The 21,602-nt window shown below is 40.5% G+C and overlaps 1 non-coding gene across 1 annotated transcript; it reads left to right on the top strand.

Annotated features, from left to right (window-relative positions):
- The first annotated feature begins 15,473 nt into the window (after positions 1-15,473).
- On the top strand, positions 15,474-15,594 carry LOC127484053 (small nucleolar RNA SNORA26). The gene has a single exon (XR_007910834.1). It is a non-coding gene; the product is annotated as a small nucleolar RNA SNORA26 (small nucleolar RNA).
- Positions 15,595-21,602: the final 6,008 nt, after the last annotated feature.

The following is a 21,602-nucleotide window of genomic DNA, read 5'->3' as shown; positions in this document are numbered from 1 at the left end:
GTAAGCTTATTTTGGTGCAGAAAAATTTTGAAATCCATGCATGTGAGTACTTCATCTCAAGAGATCCTCATGACATCACCCAAAAGTACTATTTTTCTCTATTTCCTGCTGAAGAAACCAAGATTCAAAAAGTTGAGAACTTTGCCCAAGATCGTATAATTGGAAAAGTTGAAGTCACAGCTTTGTCATTAAATCTAAATCCAGGATTTTTTCTAATATACCCTACATTTATATCTCTATGTCTACTCAAACACATACACAGAATATGAACCCATTTCACCAAAAACATGTATGTACTGGATGCTTAGTACTGTGTTAAATGCTTACTACTCAAAGATTAATCAGATAACCTCATTAAGCCCCTAAAAGCACAGTCCACAGGAATACAGAAACATTACCAATATTTTCTTTTTTTTTCTTTTTAGCTTTATTTAAGATATACAAGTTTCATGTATTTCATAATATACAAATTTAGGAACATAGTGACACTTCCTCTCCTTCCACCCCTCCCGCCCATGCTCCAACAATTCCTCCTCCTCCCTCTCCATTCCCATCTTAATTTTTACAAAAATCATATTCAGTTTACTTAATAATCATATAATCAACTCTACACTAAGTAAAAGAGTTCAACAAATAGCATGAAGAAAGAAAAAAAAAAAAAAAAACACTGTTCCTCAACAGAAGAAACAAGGGCTATAAACAATCACAATCATCAAATCTCAAAATGTCTATTTCATGCCAATACATTAATTTTAGGTACTCTATTACTTATCTCAGATCAGGGAAAACATATGATATCTGTCTTTTTGGGACTGGCTTATTTCACTAAGTATAATGGTTGCCAGGTACGTTCATCTTCTTATAAAAAAAAAAAGGATTTTATTTCATAGAGTACTACACTTGAGTAGTACTCTATAGCATATATATACCATAATTTCTTTATCTAGGAAAAAGCTGATGGACATCTGGGTTTATTCCATATAATTGCTATTGTGAATTGTGCTATAATGAACATAGTGGGTACAGATAACTCTTTCAGATGCAGATTTCTTTGGGTTTGGGTAAATCTCCAAGAGTGGGATGGCTGGATCATATGGTAGGTCTGTATTCAGATTTCTGAGGTATCTCCATGCTGTCTTCCACAGTAGCTGCACCAGTTTACATTCCACCAACAGTGGACCAGCATACCTTTTTCCCCACATCCTCCCCAGCATTTGTTGTTTATTGATTGCTATATGAGAGCCATTCTAACTGGAGCGAGGTGAAACCTCATTCTGGTTTTGATTCGCATTTCCCTGATGGCTAATGATCCTGAATATTTTCTCAAGTGTCTGTTGGCCATTTTAATTTCCTGTATTGAAACATATCTGTTCAAGCCTTTTGCTCATTTCTTAATTTTATTGTTTGTTTTGCTGTCGTTGAATTTCTTGAGCTCTTTATAGATTCTGGATGTTAATCCTTTGTCAGTTACAGAGTTTGCAAATATTTTCTCCCATTCTGTTTATTGCCTCTTCACTTTGCTGAGTGTTTCTTTTGCAGTATAGAAACTTCTAAGCTTGAGGTAATCCCATTTGTCAATTTTGGCTTTGATTGCCTGTGCTTCAGGGGTCTTTTCCAAGAATTCTTTGCCTATGCCAATGTCTTACAGGGTTTGCCCAATGTTCACTAATAATTTGATGGTATCAGTTTATAGATTTAGATCTTTGATCCATTTTGAGTAGATTTTTGTGTAAAGTATAAGGTATGGGTCTTGTTTCCTACTTCCATATGTGGAGATCCAGTTTCCCCGGCACCATTTGTTGAAGAGACTGTCCTTGCTACAGGGATTGATTTTAGTTCCTCTGTCAAAGATAAGTTGGTTGTAGATGTATGGATTGATTTCTGGAGTTTCTATTCTGTTCCAGTGGTCTACAAGTCTGTTTTTGTGCCAGTACCAGGCTGTTTTGATTATAACTGCCCTGTAGTATGTCTTGAATCAGGTATTGTGATGCCTCTGGTTTTGTTTTTGCTGTATAAGACTGATTTAGCTATTCAGGGTCTCTTGTGTTTCCATATGAATTTTAGCATCATTTTTTCTAAATCTGAAAAAATATCATTAGTATTTTGATTGGGATCATATTCAATCTGTACATTGTTTTTTGGTAGAATGGAAATTTTGATGATGTTTAATCTTCCAATCCATGAACATTTTTCCATTTTTTAATGTGTTCTTCTATTTCTTTCTTTAATGTTTTGTAATTTTCATCATAGAGATCTCTGACATCCTTGGTTAAACTTATCCCAGGGTATTTAATTATTTTTGGCATTATTGTGAATGGGACTGATCTTAAATGTTCTTTCTCAGCCATGACAATGTCTATGTATACAAAGGCCATTGATTTTTTTCATGTTGATTTCATATTCTGTATGAATATGAAAATATTCATATTTTGTAACTCTTTACGAGTTACAAAAGTCTCTCATTGAGTCTTTTGGAGCCACTATATATAGAATCATATCATCTGCAAATAGGGATAGTTTGATTTCCTCCTTTCCAATTTGTATCCCTTTGATTTCTTTGTCTTGCCTAATGTCTATGGCTATAACTTTCATGACCATAGTAAACAGAAATGGTGAGAGTTGGTATCCTTGTCTGTATCTTAGAAGGAGTGCTTCCAGCTTTTCCCCATTCAACAGGATGTTCCTTCTATACCCAATTGCTTAAAGCTTCCACCATGAAAGGACATATTTTATTAAATGCTTTCTCTGCATCTGTTGAGATGACCATATGGCTTTTGTTCTTCAGTTTGTTAATATGATGTACCACATTTAATGATTTGTGAATGTTGAACCACCCCTGCATACCATGGATAAATCCCACTTGGTCTAGGTGGATGATCTTTCTGATGTGTTGTTGAATTCGATTAGCTAATATTTTGATGAGGATTTTTGCATCCATGTTCATCAGGGATGTTGGTCTATAGTTCTCTTTCTCTGTCATATCTTTTTTGTGATGCAGGTTTCATAGAAGGAGTTTGGGAGGATGCCCTCCCTTTCAAGCTTTTTGAATAGCTTGAGAAGAATTGGAGTTAGTTCTTCTTTAAATGTCTGGTAGAATTCAGCAGTGAAGCCATTGGTCCTGGGCTTTTCTTTCTTGGGAGGATCTTCATTACTGATACAATTTCCATTGTGGTTATTGGTCTGTTTAGGTTTTCTATGTCTTCATGTCTCAATTTTGGTAGATTGTAAGTGTCCAGAAATCTATCCATTTCTTCTAGGTTTCCCAATTTGTTGGTATATGTTCTTTATTGTAATTCCTGATGATTCTTTTATTTCTGTGGTATCTGTTGCTTCATTTAGTATTTCATCTCTGATTGTGCTGCTTTGGGTCTTCCCCTTCTTTTTTTTTTGTTTAGTTGCACCAGCAGTGTATCAATTTTGTTTATTTTTTCAAAAAAAAAAGCAGCTCTTCTTTTCGCTGATCTTTCATATTTTTTGGTTTCAGTTTTGTCTATTTCTTCTGTAATTTTAATTATTTTTTTCTTCCTACTAATTTGGGGTTTGGTTTGTTGTTTTTCTAGGTCCTTGAGATGCTTTGATAGTTCATCTATTTAGTATCCTTCCAATTAGTTTATGTAAGTACCAATTGCTATAAACTTCCCTCTTAACACCACTTTTGCTATAACCCATAATTTTTTTTTGTTTTCTTTTAAAGATTTTTTTTATTTATTTATTTTAAGAGAGAAGAAGAGGCAGAGAAAGAGCGGTCTTCCATCTACTGATTCACTCCACAATTGGCCTCTACAGCCAGAGCTGCACCGATCCAAAGCCAGGAGCCAGGAGCTTCCTCCAGGTCTTCCCATGTGGGTGCAGGGACCCAAGAACTTGGGCCATCTTCCACTGCTTTCCTAGGCCATAGCAGAGAGCTGGATTAGAAGTGGAGCAGCTGGGACTCAAACTGGCACCCATATGGGATGCCAGCACTGCAGGTGGTGGCTTTATCTGCTACACCACTGTGCCGGTCCCAACCCATAAGTTTTGGTATGATGTAGTAGTCTTCATTTGTTTCCAGAAATTTTTTGTTACTCTTTTGATTTCTTCTATGACACACTGTTCATTCAGGAACATGTTGTTCAGTCTTCATATGCTTGCATATGATCTAGAGATTCTTGAATTGTTGATTTCCAGATTAACTTCATTGTGGTCTGAAAAGATGCATGATATGATTTTGATTTTTTTTAGTTTGCTGAGACTTGCTTTAAGGTCTAGGATATGGTCTATCCTAGAAAAAGTTCCATGCATTGATGAGAAGAATGTGTATTCTGCCACTATGGGGTGAAAAGTTCTGTAGATATGTTAGGTCCATTTGGTCCGCAGTGTCAATTAGCTATGTTGTTTCTTTGTTGATTTTCTGTCTAGTTGATCTGTCCATTGATAAAAGTGGGGTATTGAAGTCCCCCATTACTATTGGAGTCTATATTTCTCTTTATATCCATTAACATTTCTTTCAAATAGCCAGTCACCTTATAATTCAGTATGTATACATTTGTTATAGTCACATCTTCCTGTTGAACTGATCCCTTAATCATTACATAGTGCCCTTCTGTATCTCTTTTAACAGTTTTTAATTCTAGAATCTATTTTGTCTCATACAAGGATAGCAAAACCTGCCCTTTTTTGCTTTCCATTAGTATGTAATATCTTTTTTCATCCTTTCACTTTCAGTTTGCATTTACTTTCTTTGGTTAGATGTGTTTCTTGTAGGCAGCAAATAGATGGGTCTTGTTTTTTAATCCATTCAGCCATTCTGTATCTTTTAACTGGAGAGTTGAGGCCATTTACATTCAAGGTGAGTATTAATAAGTAATGACTTGGCCTTGCCATTTTTCCAACATTATCAGCATTTCAACACAGCCAATTTTTTAGTATTTACCATGTGCTAGATACTCTTCAAAGCACTGTACAAATATTAACTCAATTCTATATCATAAAAACACTAAGTTGGGCAGTATTAATATCACCAGTTACAGATAAATAAGCAGAGGCACAACCAAACTATTATGAATATTGATAAATGTGGTGGAATGAGAGGGCCATGCCAAGGTGGCCACTGGCAAGCGAGCATTAGTTACTCAGGAATGGCTTTGGAAACTGCCTGGCAACAGGCTGTGATTGGATGGCTTTGGAAACCGCCTGGCAGGCTGTGATTGGATGGCTTTGGAAACTGCCTGGCAGGCTGTGATTGGATGGGGCATAGACTGCCCCTTGACCAGACTGGCTGGTCTTGGCTATATAAGACATAGTTTCAAATGAGTCTGTGGGCTGCTCGCCTCAAGCCTGCTTTCACCCGACTCCTGGGGTCTGTGTGGTGACTCCGGGCCTCTTGCCCCCACCACGCTGTTCCTCTCAGAAACGAATCCACTGCAACATTGTTGAGAAATCAATGGCAACAGATAAATAGTAAAAAAACAGAATAGTTTGGTGCTAAGGTTAAAGAAATGTCAACAAAGTAGTTGTTATTTGAGCTGAACTATAAAAGACAAACTGCACTGTGGAAAGTAGAAAGGAAGAAATTTCCAAGCAAAAAAGGAATAGCATTAAAAAAAACTGGCAAAGCTGAAGAAGAGTTACCCTGCCTCCTCGAACATGATATGTGCTCTCTGGTGGGCCTACCTTTGTGTTATTCCACTACCTACAATTCCTTTCCTTCTTACCCAACCTGATGTATCCATCAAGGCTTACTGATTAACTGGACATGATTGGAAACAAAAAAGAAACTCAAGGATGTTTCCAAAATATTTGAGTGAAACATCGGATGGATGGAGCTGCAACTAACCAAAATGGAAACCTATAGTGGTTGCTATTTGAAGGAGAAGATAAGGGAAGCTGAAAATGGCTGTGTGCATGTGTCCAGACAAAGCTGTACTCCCCAAACAGGCACCATCTGCCTAGAGGAAGATAAGCCTTTTTTCTTGTTTACACAAAAGCAAATGCTATAGCAACTCTAAGAAAAAATCAGGGGTTTGGTTTCAGGCTTGTTAAGGGATTTATTAGACATCTAAGTAAACACTTGGATAAACAAATCTGGAGGTCCCTGAACAGGTCCAAAGAGAAAAGATAATTTGTGAGTTACCAGCTTAATTATACTATGAAAAGCAGGAGCCTGGATGAGTTCATCAATTGAGCGGGAACAAGTAAAGGAAAGATTCAAATGCTGAGTGTCCAAAAGAGATCAAAGTGATGTACAGAAACCAGCAAAGGAGAATAAGAAAATGTAACCAGTGAAGTAGGAGGAAACTCAGGAGATACCCTGGAAATTCAGTAAAGAAGAAATAAAGCCAAATGTTCCTGACAGATCAAATAGGAAAAGGACTGAGAAACTACACCTGGAATAACAATATGACAGTCATTGGTGACTTTGACAAGAGCAATTCAGGTTTTTTTTCAACTTTTATTTAAAGAATATAAATTTCCAAAGTACAGCTTATGGATTACAATGGCTTTTTCCTCCTCATAACTTCCCTCCCACCCGCAACCCTCCCTTCTCCCACTCCCTCTCCCCTTCCATTCACATCAAGATTCATTTTCAATTATCTTTATATAAAGAAGATCAATTTAGCATATATTAAGTAAAGATTTCAACAGTTTGCACCCACACAGAAACACCAAGTGTAAAATACTGTTTGAGTACTAGTTACAGCATTAAATCACAATGTACAAATGTACATTAAGAACAGAGATCCTACATGAGGAGTAAATGCACAGTGACTCCTGTTGTTGACTTAACAAATTGACACTGACAAGAGCAATTCTAGTGAAATAAAAAGGAAGAATATCTAATTGTATTGTGTTTAAGAATAGAATGGAAGGTGAGGAACTCGACACAGTGAGAAGACAACTCTGAAAGCTTTGCTGTAATAAAGGAAAACAGGAAAATGGAGCTGTTTCCGGCAGTGCTGTTAACTACCATTAGTTATGTCTTAAGCTGGGAGAAATAACTGCAGGCTTGTATGCTAATGGGAATGACCCAGTTGGGAGAGAGGAAATGATGATGCAGAAGAAAAAGGAGAACTTTAGTGGAACAGTGTCCTCGTGTAGATATTAAAGGAAGGAATCTAGGACACAAGTGGGATGATTGGCCTCAGCAAAGCACACACAATTCCTCCACAACAATAGGACAGAATGAAGAGTAGAGCAGCGTGCAGGTGCAGGTAGGCACGTGGAAGCAGTGGTGGGAATTCTGTCATGTCTCTTCTGGTCTATCTACTCTGAGAAATGAAAATGTAAGTCAGCAGCTGACAGCAAGCACTGCAAAATACTACAAGTGTTACTGGCTTATTGTCTGACAAAAAACAAGTTGTCAAGGATGCAGAACAACAGAAACTCTCATAACAACTGTTGGGCCTTAAAATGGTGGGACTACTTGAAAACTAGCTGCATTCAGTAAAGGCAAGGACATACATATTCAATGACCCAACAATATCACTGCTAGGTTTTTATCCAGAGAAGTGTGTTTGTGTGTGTGTGTGTGTGTTCATGATAACTATACAGGAATGACTATGGCATGATTGTGCTTATGGTAGTTGATAAAAAATATTTTCCCCAAAGAAACCTTTTATTTAATGAATACAAACTTCATGCGTTTCATAAATACAACATTAGGAATACAGTGATTTGTCCCACAATTCCCGCCCTCCCACCCGTACTCCCATCCCTTCTCCTCCCTCCCTTTCCCATTCCCCGCCCCATTCTCCACTAAGATCCATTTTTTATTAACTTTATACACAGAAGACCAACTCTACACGAAGTAAAAAGTTCAAAATATGCACACACACAAAAAAACTATTCCTCAATAGTCAAGACAAGGGCTGTTCAAAGTCATTGCATCCTGAAGTTGATAAAATATATTTTTAGGGGCAGTATTTGACACAGTGTTAGGCCCTCTCTCAGAACACCCACGTTCCATATCAGAGTACTTGGGTTCATGTCCTAGCTCCACTCCCAATTCCAACCACCTGCTAATGCACATCCTGGGAGGCAACAGGTGATGGCTCAAGTACTTGGGTCCACATAACACATCTGATTGAGTCTTTGGCTCCCAGCTTCAATCCAGCCCAGCCTTGGCTGTTGTGAGCATTTGCAGAGTAAACCAGTAAATGGGAGATCTCTTAATCTCTCTCTCTCTCTCTCTCAAAGAAATACAAATAAATATTTTTAAAAGTTTAAATAAGATAGTGGTTACCATTAGGAAGGAGGGAAGGAGATGTTATGATCACAAATGACCATACAGGAAGATTCTGAAGTGTTGACAAGTCCTCTTTCTTAAGCTTGATTCTTTGTTAAACTGCACGAGTACATATATTGTCCATGCATTTTAGTTTAAACATTTTTAATATTTAATTTCAACATTAAATGTTTTGAATACCTCAGTCTTGCCTCCTGGCGTTAACTTCTGATTTACAAATGTCTCATCAGATAAATATTCCATCAGTTCAAGATACTCCCACTCTGCTCACGTTCCTTTTCCTCCAAAGACAATTTTTCAAGGGGATTATATGAAATCTTGACAGCTGGAGAGGGGCATCTGTAAATCTGTCACATCCCAGCTGGCAACAGGACATCATGCGTTGCTGTCTCATCCATATGTGCTCACTTCCTGCTTCAACTGTGTGCCAGTCTCAAAGGCAGTGCATTCTAAACCCTCCTCCCTGAAACCTGGGTCTTCTTTCAACTTCCCAGTGCTCTGGTCACTTTCACACGGCCCTCCATGTGTGCATCATCATAGAATCAAATTGGGCAAGGATCACCCGGGGTACTTTGGGAAAGTTGGTACAAAGTGACTTGTCAACCTTGATAAATTGTAGATATTTAGCTAGTGAATAGGTAAATGCTCTCAAAAACAAGATAGGAGCTGCTCCCATCATCGCTGTAATACAGCTGGGCTACCACAAAGTACAGGGGAAGGCAAAGTTCCCAAAGTAGCCAAAAGTAGTTCCCAAAGCAGTAGCCATTATGAAGATCAAATTCTTCAGCAGAAGAGTGGAGTAGAAGATTGGAGGTGGAGGATGGCTATGTCCTAGGGGCTTGAAGACACATAGAAGAGAGTTCATTACATGGTAACAAATTACAAAGAAGAAAAAGAAAAAAAAAATTGAAGGTCATTGTTTAGCTTCAGCGCTGAAAGTTTCACAGTAAACAAGAAGGGGGAAGATGCAGAGATAAATGTTTCAAAATATCCTTCTGGAAATGTAAATATATTGTGAAAGAGATAAAATGTCATTTGAACAAATTAGGTTGCTGGTCAGGAAAGCCTTGAACAAGAAGTGTTCACAAGAAGAGGATGCACAGATTAACAGCTAGAGTTGAGGGTGAGCCAGAGCTGGGTGAGTACCCTATGCGAGGAAGAAGATGGGGACAACAAGGAGACCTCTCACAGGCTATGAAAGTGCTCCAAAGATAGCACAGGGTCTAGAAAATGGAGAGACCCCAAATTTTAGAATCATTATTTCCTCAAATTTTAAACCTAAAAGGTACTCAACAGATCACCTAAATCCAAAAGCTGTCTTTGAGAGACAAGGAAACTGAGTCCCTCACTTTGCCTGCCTCATAATTTACTCTAGAGTCCTGCTTCCCTTTGCACAGAGTGGATGCTGTCCTACTCTTCCCAGCCACAGCCTTTATCTGTTCACATTTGTTTTTTGTCTAATCAGTGTTGCATGTGATGGTTTCAGGTCAGAGCCACTCAATCATGCTTCACCATGAAGGAGATTCTAATAAAGAGTTTTTGTTCTTTCTTTGTATAATTTGGAGTTTTAATCATAGCAGAGTTGATTGAGGCTTTTTTTTTTTTACAGGCAGAGTGGACAGGGAGAGAGAGAGAGACAAAGAGAAAGGTCTTCCTCTGCCGTTGGTTCACCCTCCAATGGCCGCCACGGCTGGCACGCTGCAGCCAGAGCACTGCGCCGATCCGATGGCAGGAGCCAGGTACTTATCCTGGTCTCCCATGGGGTGCAGGGCCCAAGGACTTGGGCCATCCTCCACTGCACTCCCTGGCCACAGCAGAGAGCTGGCCTGGAAGAGGGGCAACCGGGACAGAATTCAGTGCCCCAACTGGGACTAGAACCCGGTGTGCCGGCGCCGCAAGGAGGAGGATTAGCCTAGTGAGCCGCGGCGCCGGCCTGATTGAGGCTTTTTATTATTGTATATAGTACACCAGGCTCAAAGTCTCTTTTCTAATAATGATAAAACCATGTGGTCTCTCATTGACTGCCTGGCATAGTATCCAGGCATTGATGGATCGTGGGATTTTATAAAGATTATTTCAGATTAGCTAATCAATTTATTGAAGGAGGTATCTATTAGATGCTCCTGTCATATGAGTGACTGCTGTTGACAAGAATAAAATGATATAAGTTTCAAATTCCCTTCTCCCATGCTGCCTTCAGATTAAACATTAGTCTGAGTCTGCATTCTTACATAAGGCATTCTCTTATCATCTCAAATAAAATGACGAACTGACATAAGTGAACTTAAGAAAATTTATTTTAAATTCTGCTACTATTTCTATGGGTTTATCCTATCTGCTCAATATGTATAACAAAAGACATCCTCTTTGGGACAAATCAATATACATTGAGATGACTATCACTGTCTTTTTACTCAAACTATATTATATGCATCTAATGACAGCAGTGACCAAGTGAAGTGAGAGTAAACCATTGTTTTCAACCCAAGGTCAAGAGATATTATAGTTTAATGATACATCATATCCCTCCACCTTCCTCCTAGCCTGTGACAGCCCACTGGTGCTACTCAAGTAGTAATTTAACAAATATCTCTAAAGTCTCCAATGTAATCAAAGGGCAACATGGGAAAGGGAAAATAAATAAAGTTTTGAAGCTTATTTTTATCTCCTTGCCTTAAACAAAAAAAGAAATATAAATACTTTTAAAATCTCCAAATATTAACCATATTATTTTTGAAGCTGCAGTTGTATAGCTCAAATATAATTTAAATCTCAGCATTCACAAATAATAAAAACAACCAAGATCCTTTCAGCAACTATTTGAGCAATGTACTTGATACAAGCTTTGTAATTTCCACAATATGTAACCCAAGTTCATTCATATTACAAATAGAAAGCTAGGTCCTGACTATTTCTAAAGAAAACATAAATAATTTAGTATTTCTAAGCAACAGCCCATGTAAATACACCATGAAATAAATGTTATCTGATTAAGCAGATTTACAAAATCAGTAACAGCAAGCCCCACCCACTGGGCTATAAGAGAGCATCCACATAACATAGTCAAGGTCCTGTGTCAGGACCATTACCAAAAGCAGTGATCAGCACCAATAAGCTGAGGAAGAAGGGGAGGTAAAGGAGACGTGTATTTGACATTTTCACAGTATATCTTTGACTCTTTTGTTAGATATTTTCCCCATTATGTCCCTGGTAATTACTAGTCACTATTTCCCCTTAGCAGGGACAAAGTAGTCAGTACCAGCTCCCTTGGACCTTCAGGCAACTTTATCCTACCTGAATATAGTTGTTGTGCAATATTAATTGGACACACACCAATCTGGATTTGTCATTGTTGTTGTTAGTGTCCTAAGGCTAACTCACAGACTCCCCGTCTCACTAATTATTGAATGTACTTATTCAGTGAACAAGTATTTGAATGCATGCTAGATGTCAAGCAATGTAGAATCGCAGGAAAGAACTATACAAAGAAGAAGGAGATGGATGTCCCAGACAGAGGAATGCCACCTGCCTTATTTTCCTCATTCCAAGCAAGATGTCTTTGGCTGCTCCATTTTCTAACCACTCAACAGCTCTGACCTGTCTGGCGTCTTTGGTGAGCTTATCTCTACTAATCTTGACCCACTGTATCAAGGAAGAAAATAGATTGCATGTAAGTACTTATTCATTTCGGTTTTTTAATTTATTTTTATTTATTTGAAAGTTAGAGAGATAGAAATAGAGACAGAGAAATTGTGCAGCCACTGGTTCACTCACCAAATGCCTGCCCTGCAATCACTGATGCTTACCAGGCAGATGCCAGGAATCTGGAACACCATCTGGGTCTCCCACATGGGTGGCAGGGATTCAAGTACTTAAGCCACCATCTGCAGCTTCCCAGGATGCACAGTAGCAGGAAACGGGATAGGACACAGAGTAGCCAGGACTCAAAGCAAGCACTCTGACATAGAACACAGGCGTTCCAAGCAGCAGCTCTACCTGCTGCACCACAATGCCCAGCCCAAAGCACTTATTATTTTAGTAGCAGCTTGTAATTCACTCCAAATTATTTCTAATCTTTGAAAATTAACCCACTAGGCTAATTTTAAGAAAAAATGTAATAATCACATAGTAGTGACTATATAAGTGATTATCAGTGTGACAGTACCAGGTTTTCATACAGGAAATGCATTATTCCATAAATGTATCAGTGGGGTTAATAGTGTAAATAATAAGTCAAAAATCAGATAACAGGTGAGAATGGTGGTATCAATGTGATCTGTAAAAAGAATTTTCTTCAGAGCCTCAAATGTCTTCTGACCAAAATGCTTAAATAAATGAATTGTAACTTTTGGTCCTAGGTAACAAAACAAAAATCTACTTTTCATGTATCATAATTGCTTAAATCTTTATTGAATTAATTCATCTTAAAATGAAAAATATAACTTAAGGCTACACTTGTTTAAATTGGAAAATACATTTTTTGTAGTTTTTATTTATTTAATTTATTATTATTTATTTTATTTATTTAATTGAGAGAAAGAGCTCTCCTCAGCTAGGTCATTGTTCAAACGCCCACAATGGCAAGGCAAAAGCCAAGAGCTAGGAAGTCAACCCAGGTCACCACGTGGGTAGCAGGAACCAAATTACTTGAGCCAACACTGCTACCTCCCAGGTTTCTATACTAGCAGGAAACTAGAGTCAGTAGCTGGAGCTAGGCATTGAACCCAGGTACTCTAATGTGTGATATGGACATCATAAACATCCTGTTAACTGATATGCCAAACACCTGCTCTTAATTATATTTTTTAAATATACAATATGTACCTGAGGGTTTTACTTCAGCAATAATCCCAGCTAGTACATCTCAAGACATAATACATATCTATACATATAATTAATGTATTATCATAAGTGTGGTATCATAAGAAAATTAACTGAGTCTCACTTTTAAAATTTTAAAATTTTAAATTTTAAAAATTTAAAAATCTTTTGTATTATTACACAAAATAATATTATAAGCACAATATTTAATATTAAAACTAAAAAAAATCAAACACAAAATTACCTCAAATTCATTCCTTAAGAATAAATTTTAAAGAAAAATATAGTAACCCATGAAGATAGTATCAAATAAGATTATGAATATCCTTGTGGAAAAATTAAAACTGTAATCTTATTTTGAATAGAAATAAATATATATATATATATATATATATATGTGCGACTTCAGCTCTTCCCTCTGCAGTTTTCTGAAAACAAATGGAAAATAATGGAACTTCCTGAGTGCCTTTGCAGCCTCTGATTTAGGCCCAGGAGATTTGGTAGGGAACAAGGCAGGTGTGTTCTGCCCCTATGGAATTTGTATGAAAGAGACAGACAAGAACTGAGAAACTGCAGTGTTATAAACAATGGGAACCTCACCTAGTATCATGGGAAGGAAAGATGGAAAGCTCTACTTTAGGACCTACTAACCACTGGTTCCCAAAGTTAAATACAGGAAGGCTTTTTTTGTCTACTTGAACATGTTTAATGTTAATAACTGGCGGGTGACAAAAATAAATGATGTGAAAGCTTATGAAACCACATCCCAGAGTTATAACCCTCATCCCTGGGCTGGGGTTCCTGACTCCTTTTCTCTCAAGTCATAATGAAAGCACAGTGTTTACTCTCTATTGAAAAATAAAACTCTTTTATGAAGAAGAATAGCCCATTTCAAGGGTGGCCTGTCTATATTTGACCCCAGGGCTGGTACCTTACATAATGTATGGCCTTTGGAACAGTCAAAATGGAAAGTAAGAATGAACATATGTTAACATGGTTGCAGTACTCCATCTAGTCTTTTTAACTACCAATTCTAGACTCCATAAAATCGATTAGGTGAAGACAGATATGGATCATGAAGACAACTAAAGCAAAGAAATCAACTCTGTCCGTTTCTTCTCATTTTCCCACAGCTCCTCAAGGTCAGGGCACATGTCTGCTTCATTCTGTAAATCTTCCTTAGGTTTAGGACAAGGTTGTCCACAAAGGGAGCTCTTCCACACACCCTTGAGAGAAGAGAAGATTTTAAAGAATTCAGTGAGTTATTTTCACTGAAAGTAAATGTGGCATCTTGAAACACTGAATAGATAAATCTGACTGAGAAAAAGATGCCTGTGAGAAAATGGTAAAAAAAAAAAAAAAAAAGAGTCTGGAATTGTGGGTAGAGGCCGACCTAAAGAAGGTCTGGGAAACCAGTTCAAGGAGCTGGAATACTGTAGAAAATAAAACTCCACCAAAAGCAATTTTGGATGCACTTTTCTTCCTTATAATGGAAAGAAGCTACAGAGAGCTTAAGAGGGAAGAGAGACAGAATTTAGGGAAACTAGCAGGATATGATCCAAAGAGAAAGTAGGAAGGAATGAGGGCCAGAGGTAAGACGGTAATGGACTCATGATAATCAATGGTAAGAAGGAATACGGGGTAGGAGGTGGAACTAAGAGACCTCCAAAATACCCACTCACTTCACTGAGAGAACAGTAATGCAACTGACAAAATGAATCCCCAGGAAATCAGGAAGGGATTTGGTTGGAGGGAGCGAGATGAGTTTGTTTTAAACACGTTCAGTTAGAGCTAATAGTGAAGATGCAATGAATAAATTCAATTAGGACGTGTTTATTTGGAATTTATCATCTGTTTTCTTTTTTTTACAGATTGAGGGGCACAGCACAGCAGGTTAAGACAGTGTTTGAGATGCCCACATCCCATATCAGAGTGTCTGGTTCAAGTCCTGGCCGCTGTTTTCCTGATCTACCTTCCTGCTAATGCATCTGGGAGGCAGCACATGATGGCTCAAGTACTTCAACCCCTGAACCTTCAGGGGAACGAGACCCAGATGGACTTCCTTGCTCTGACCTTGGCTGGCCCAGCCCTGGCTGTTGCTGGCGTCTGGGGAGTGAACCAGCAAATGGAAAATATTCTTTCTCTCTCTCCCGCCCCCTTCTCTTCTTCCTCCCTTTCTGTCACTCTGCCTTTCAAATGAATAAACAAAGCTTTTTTAAAAAAAGATTGGAGTAGCTTAACTAAATTCAAAATAACACAAAGTACAGTTATTTTTGGAATGACAGCAATTCAAAAGCCCACAAAAAAACAATTAGGGAAATAACAACTACTAGATATTAATGAGTTAATTAAAAAACAACTGGAAATTCAGAAATGGTGCTCAAAGGAGTGGTAGGTTTAGAATGATATGTGTAAGCCACCCTTTCCTGTGCCCTTTTACAGCTAACACAGTGCTTTAAGAGGCTAACACAGAAGGGGAAACTAAGTCTCCACAAAACCCAGAGAAGAGAGTGTGACCTCTTCTTTGGATCCTGTCTGGAGTCACAGCTGAACAAAAGAACTGTATATGTATAAGTATAATTTATGTATCAGTATTTTCCAATGTCTGCTCTGACTCCTGTTTGGTGCAGGGTGTACAGGAGCAACAATAGAAGGTCTGGAATGCTATTTAAAAGGTGCGGGGGAAACATTGCAATGTAGGAGGTTTCTCTTGAAGCCACGTTTGCACAAAAAGAGAGCACTGTTTTTATTTAAACTGAAAGGTTTTCCTGAAGTGGCCTGGGATAAGCGCTAAAGGAGGTAACATGAGGTATAAAACTCTCCCCTAAACACCTCTTGGCTCTGACAATGGCTAAACGAAAAAGATCCTCTCGTCATCCTGGCCCTCAGCCCTCTAAGCTACAAAGAGTTCATGTTTTCAAAAGTGGAGAGAAAAGACAATAAGAAATTATGTAAGACAATAATTCTGATGGGGTGAAAGACATTATCTAGGTTGTAAAAATCAGGGAAGGCCTTCTAACTAAGTGATGTTTGAGTTAAAGCCTATAAATGAGTTGGAGGAAACTAGAAGAGAGATTTGTAGACAGAAATAAAAATCCATGCAACCTTAATTCACAGGGAAAGATGAATAGTGTCAAAACATGCTCATGACTATGGATTTCTAGCTCAGGCAACCCCTGATATTAGAGAAAATCTTCAAAAATTAGGGATGAGACTGAATACCCCCTTGGCTGACATCCTAAAGGTGGCCTCTACATTCTATTTTAACAGAAAACAGGAGGAAGAAGAGTGAGCTATGTAGAAGCAGCAAAATAAGAACAGAAAGCGGGCCCAATACATAGCTGCCTTATACAGTGATCTGCTGTCATGGAAACCCAAGAAGGTCAGTCACCCCTAAATGGCACCTGTTACTGATATGGAAATCCAGGACATTGGCAAATAGTTGTCATGACAGAAGCTGGGTTCCAGGCCAGCGCCACGGCTCACTAGGCTAATCCTCCACCTGCAGTGCCAGCACCCCGGGGTTCTAGTCCCGGTTGGGGCACCGGATTCTGTCCCAGTTGCTCCTCTTCCAGTCCAGCTATCTGCTGTGGCCCAGGAAGGAGGTGGAGGATGGCCCAAGTGCTTGGGCCCTCACCCGCATGGGAGACCAGGAGGAAGCACCTGGCTCCTGGCTTCGGATCAGCGTAGTGCGCCGGCCATAGCGGTCATTTGGGGGGTAAATCAACGGAAGGAAGACCTTTCTCTCTGTCTCTCTCTTACTGTCTAACTCTGCCTGTCAAAAGAAGAAGAAGAAGGGGGGAGGGGGAGAAGGAGGAGGAAGGAGGAGGAGGAAGGAGGAGGAAGAGGAGGAGGGGGGAGAAAGAGGAAGAGGAGGAAGAGGAGGAAGAAGAGGAAGAGGAGGAAGAAGAGGAAGAGGAGGAGGAGGAAGAGGAAGAGGAAGAGGAAGAAGAAGAAGAAGAAGAAGAAGAAGAAGAAGAAGAAGAAGAAGAAGAAGAAGCAGCAGCAGCAGCAGCAGCAGCAGCAGCAGCAGCAGCTGGGTTCCAAAGAAGCCCTGCCTACTCTGCCAAGAACCTAGCTACTAGAAGCAAGACTCTCTCCAGGGTCAAAGGAGTCCCATATCAGAATCACAAAATCTGTTGACCCTAAGCTGAAAAATCCCTTCACTCCTCCTGGCACCCAAGTCAGCCGTCACTACTGAGGGGACACAGTTTACAGTCAATGTTGACATAGAATAAGGGACATGAATTTTCTTTTAGATATAGTAGCCACCTACTCTGCTAGTCTCCTATTCAAGTTAGTCCAGCCAGGTAATGGGAGTCAACGGGTGCCTTCCATAAGGAGGTTCACACCTCCCTGTAATATCTCTTTCAGTACCCATGCAAACCCATAGGCCTAGGCCTCACACATACCTAGCCATCCTTGAAAGCCTACCCAATTATTATTAAGCCTAAAACCCCTTCCTGTCAGTTCCTACTTGCCTTTAAATGGATTAGAAAAAGGCTACAAAGCAATAGCCAACCTGGACAGTGTTGCAAAAAAGGTTTATAGACGGCCTAAACCTATTTGGGTAGGCCTTGTAGAGACCCTAAAGGAATGATCTCTTGAGAGATGGAAAAGATAGTCTAAAATATAGATGATTTGTTAGTCTGTTCCCCAACCCAGGACTTCAGTTTTAGGCATCTGACTAGCACCCTTAACTTCCTAACAGAATGTGGCGACCTGCTATCCAAGACAAAATAAATACAACTGCTCTTTCAGGAATTTAACTATTTAACAGAGACTTACCCCAGAGAGGATACAAGCCATTTAGCATATTCTTATATGCCACAATTTTAAGGTAGCTCTGAGAATTTCTTAGACCAACAAAATACTGCAGGTTATAGATCCCTAGTTATGGGGAAATATCAAAGCTCCTATATCAGGCTCTCAAGAGCAAGCAAAAAAGGGCCCACTCCTTTGGGGAAAAAAAAAAAAAACAGAATGCAGCACTCACCCAGTGAAAGGCTACATGACTAGGACCTACATGCCAAGGTTGCCAAACCATCTTAGTTGTTTCCTTTTTTTTTTAAGATTTATTTATTTATTTGAAAGAGTTACAGAGAGGTGGAGGCAGAGAGAGAGAGAAGACTCATCCCCTGGTTTACTCCCCAAATGGCCACAATGGCTGGAGCTGAGCCAGTCTGAAACCAGGAGCCAGGAGCTTCCTCTGGGTCTCCCACGTGGGTGCAGGGGCCCAAGGACTTGGCCCATCTTCTACTGCTTTCCCAGCCCATAGCAGAGAACTGGATCGGAAGTGGAAAAGCCAGGACTCAAACCAGTTCTCATATGGGATGCCAGCACTTCAGGCAGCAGCTTTATCCACTACATCATAGCACCGGCCTCATCAAAACATCCTTCAAAACAGATCTTAGACATGCTAACTGCTGCTCTAAGGGGTGTCTGTGCCATGCATCATAAAGAATGTTGCTTTCGGGTAAAACTGGTAGGGTACAAAACCGTATTAGCCATTTCTTGGATGAGGCCAGACAACTCCAGGACCAGAATGAACAGAGATGGAATTTCTGACCCAGGACTGATTGGTGGAAATCCTGGTTATTGTCCCTCCTCGATCCTATAGTTCCTACAATCGTACTGCTTCTCTTTATACCATGTATCTTTAATGTATTTATTTGTTGTGTCTGTAATAGAAACTGTCCAGCTCCAGAGGATCATAAGCCATGACTTCCAGCCTACCTCATCAGATGATGTGACCAGCCTTCTGGATAGTGCAGGACAGTCCTTCCCCAGGCCACCTTTGAAACCATAGAAAGAACAGCAAGACTAATATCCGTAACAAGCTCTATGCCCGTATTCCAGCTCAAAGAAAACACAGAAGACAAACCTTCACACATGCTTCCTTCTTAAGATTTTATTTAGGGCTGGTGCCAAGGTATAGTAGGCTAAGCTTCTGCCCGTGGTGCAGGCATCCCATATAGATTCCAGTTCGTGTTCCAGCTGTTCCTCTTCCAATACAGTTCTCTGCTTATGGCCTGGGAAAGCAGTGAAAGATGGCCCAAGTGCTTGAGCCCCTGTACCTGTATGGGAGACCCCGAAGAATCTCCTGGCTCCTGCTCCTGGCTTCAGATCAGCTCAGCTCCAGCCAATGCAGCATTTGTGGAGTGAACCAACAGATGAAAGACTTCTCTCTCTGTCTCTCCCTCTCTGTGTCTGTAACTCTGCCTCTCAGATAAATAAATCTTTAAAAAATTTATAGGTTACTTCTCTTGAGGAGGGAATGTTAAAGTAGTTAGGTAGACATTAGCCTGTGTGTATATGAGGTGCCAAAGAAAATGGGAATTTCTTCTGTGCAGTGGAATGAGGAAAAACGTAGAAGTAAGCCTAATCTGCAACAACTTTATCTAAATATTGATTTCATTTGATAAACTTGCTAGGTGGGTCCCATCCCTCTCCTGGAGCATTTTAGGGGGATCTTCACCACACTGCACCAAGGGGGCTAATAGATCCAGTATGAAGTTCTGCTTGCCCAGCAAGCCCTCTACCCAACAATATCCCAGACAGAGAGAAGGGAAGAGAAATGGAGGGCCCAGACCCAAATCCATTAAAAACCCAGTCCAGATGTAGACTGGGCTCTCAGTTGTTTCCTGATATGCTTGCCTGGTCTGTAAGGTATGTACTCTGCATTAAACTTGGCTAGCAGCAGTTAGCATGTCTAAGATCTGTTTTGAAGGATGTTTTGATGAGGCCGGTGCTATGATGTAGTGGATAAAGCTGCTGCCTGAAGTGCTGGCATCCCATATGAGCACTGGTTTGAGTCCTGGCTTCTCCACTTCCCATCCAGTTCTCTGCTATGGGCTGGGAAAGCAGTAGAAGATGGGCCAAGTCCTTGGGCCCTGCACCCACGTGGGAGAGGGAGGGAGGGAGAGAGGAAAGGAGGGAGGGAGAGAGGAAAGGATGGAGAGAGGGAAGGAAAGAGAGAGAGAGGGAGGAAGGAGGGAAGGAAGGAGGGAGAGATGAAAGGAGGGAGGAAGGAGGGGAGGAGGGAAGGAAGGAGGGAGAGAGGGAGGGAGAGAGGGAGAGAGGGAGGGAGAGAGAGAGGGAGGGAGGGAGAGAGGAAAGGAGGGAGAGGAAAGGAGAGAGGGAGGGAGGGAAGGAGGGAGGGGCTAGTACTGTGGCGTAGCAGGTAAAGCCACCGCCTACAGTGCCAGCCTCTCATTTGGGTGCTTGTTCAAGACCCAGCTGCTCCACTTCTGATCCAGCTCTCTGTTACGGCCTGGGAAAGCAGTGGAAGATGGCCCAAGTCCTTGGGCCCCCGCACTCATGTGGGAGACCAGAAAGAACACCTGGCTCCTGGCTTCGGATCTGCACAGCTCTGGTCGTTGCAGCCATCTGGGCAGTGAACCAGCAGATGGAAGACCTCTCTCTGTCTTTTCCCTCTCACTGTCTGCAACTCCTTTTTTATTTTTTCCAAACCCTTGTGTCAAGGGCTAACTTTCAATAGATCGCAGCGAGGGAGCTGCTCTGCTAGCGCCAGGTTCCCCCCACGAATGTGCGGTGCCCTTTCCAGCAGCGCCCAGGAGGAAGGGCTGTCCGCCCCAACCCCGGTCCTGACGCGTGGCAGGGAGCGTGGCACAGGCCACTGGCGGGAACAAATTTTCCAGTCTAAACTCTGCCTTTCAAATAAATAAAATAAATCTTTAAAAAAAAAAAGAAAGAAAGAAGAAAGGGAGTTTGCCACCTTTGAGGGTCAGGGGTAAGAGGGCAGGAGGTAAATTCAGAACAAGCAAGAGCCACAAAATCAGGCTGAAGTGGTAAGCTTTTATAGATGAGGAAAATGAAGTTTGAAGAGGTTAAGTAATACACCATACCTTCCCCAGTGGGAAACTGAAAGTCAATCCCAGAATCCATGTCAGTTTAACTCCCTACCTATACTCCTAATGTCTCCAGCAACCTCCTGATATTGAGTCCCTTTGAGGTTCTTGTTGGCATACAGATTCTAAGGCTCTACCCCAAAATTTCAGTATCAGAATCTCATAAAGAAAATGATCAGTTAGCATCGCACTGAAACAAGTCAGTACATTCATATTCAGTCATTTGAGGAGAGTTTGATAAAGGGTCCGGTTTAGTCATTAAAACAGGTGGGAAGCCCGAGTTCCAAAATTGCATCTGTGCCCCATGCATAAGAACATACAAAATATTCAGGGCAGGTGTTGGGGTGCAGCCTCTTCTTGCAAACCCAACATCTCAAATGTGCACTGGTTCATGCCCAGCTGCTCCACTTCCGATCCAGCTCCCTGTTAATGGCTTGAGAAAAGCAGCAGGGGATGATCCAAGCGTTTGAGCCCCTTGCCACTGGCTACTGTCTCCTGGCTTCAGCCTGGCCCACAGCTGGTTGTTGCAGGCATTTGGGGAGTGAACCAATGGACAGAAGATATCTCCATCTCTCTCTGTCTCTCCATCTCTCTCTGTAATTCTGACTTTCAAATAAATAAATAAACCTTCAAGAAAAAGAACATACAAAACATGCACCAGCTGAACCAAACATGGTACCTATATG

Source organism: Oryctolagus cuniculus, chromosome 12 (assembly GCF_051225735.1).
Source record: "Oryctolagus cuniculus isolate XC-2025 breed Fujian yellow rabbit chromosome 12, ASM5122573v1, whole genome shotgun sequence".
Classification (NCBI taxonomy): domain Eukaryota; kingdom Metazoa; phylum Chordata; class Mammalia; order Lagomorpha; family Leporidae; genus Oryctolagus; species Oryctolagus cuniculus.
The sequence above is the reverse complement of the archived record's forward strand: the minus strand, read 5'-3'. Positions and strand labels throughout refer to the sequence as shown.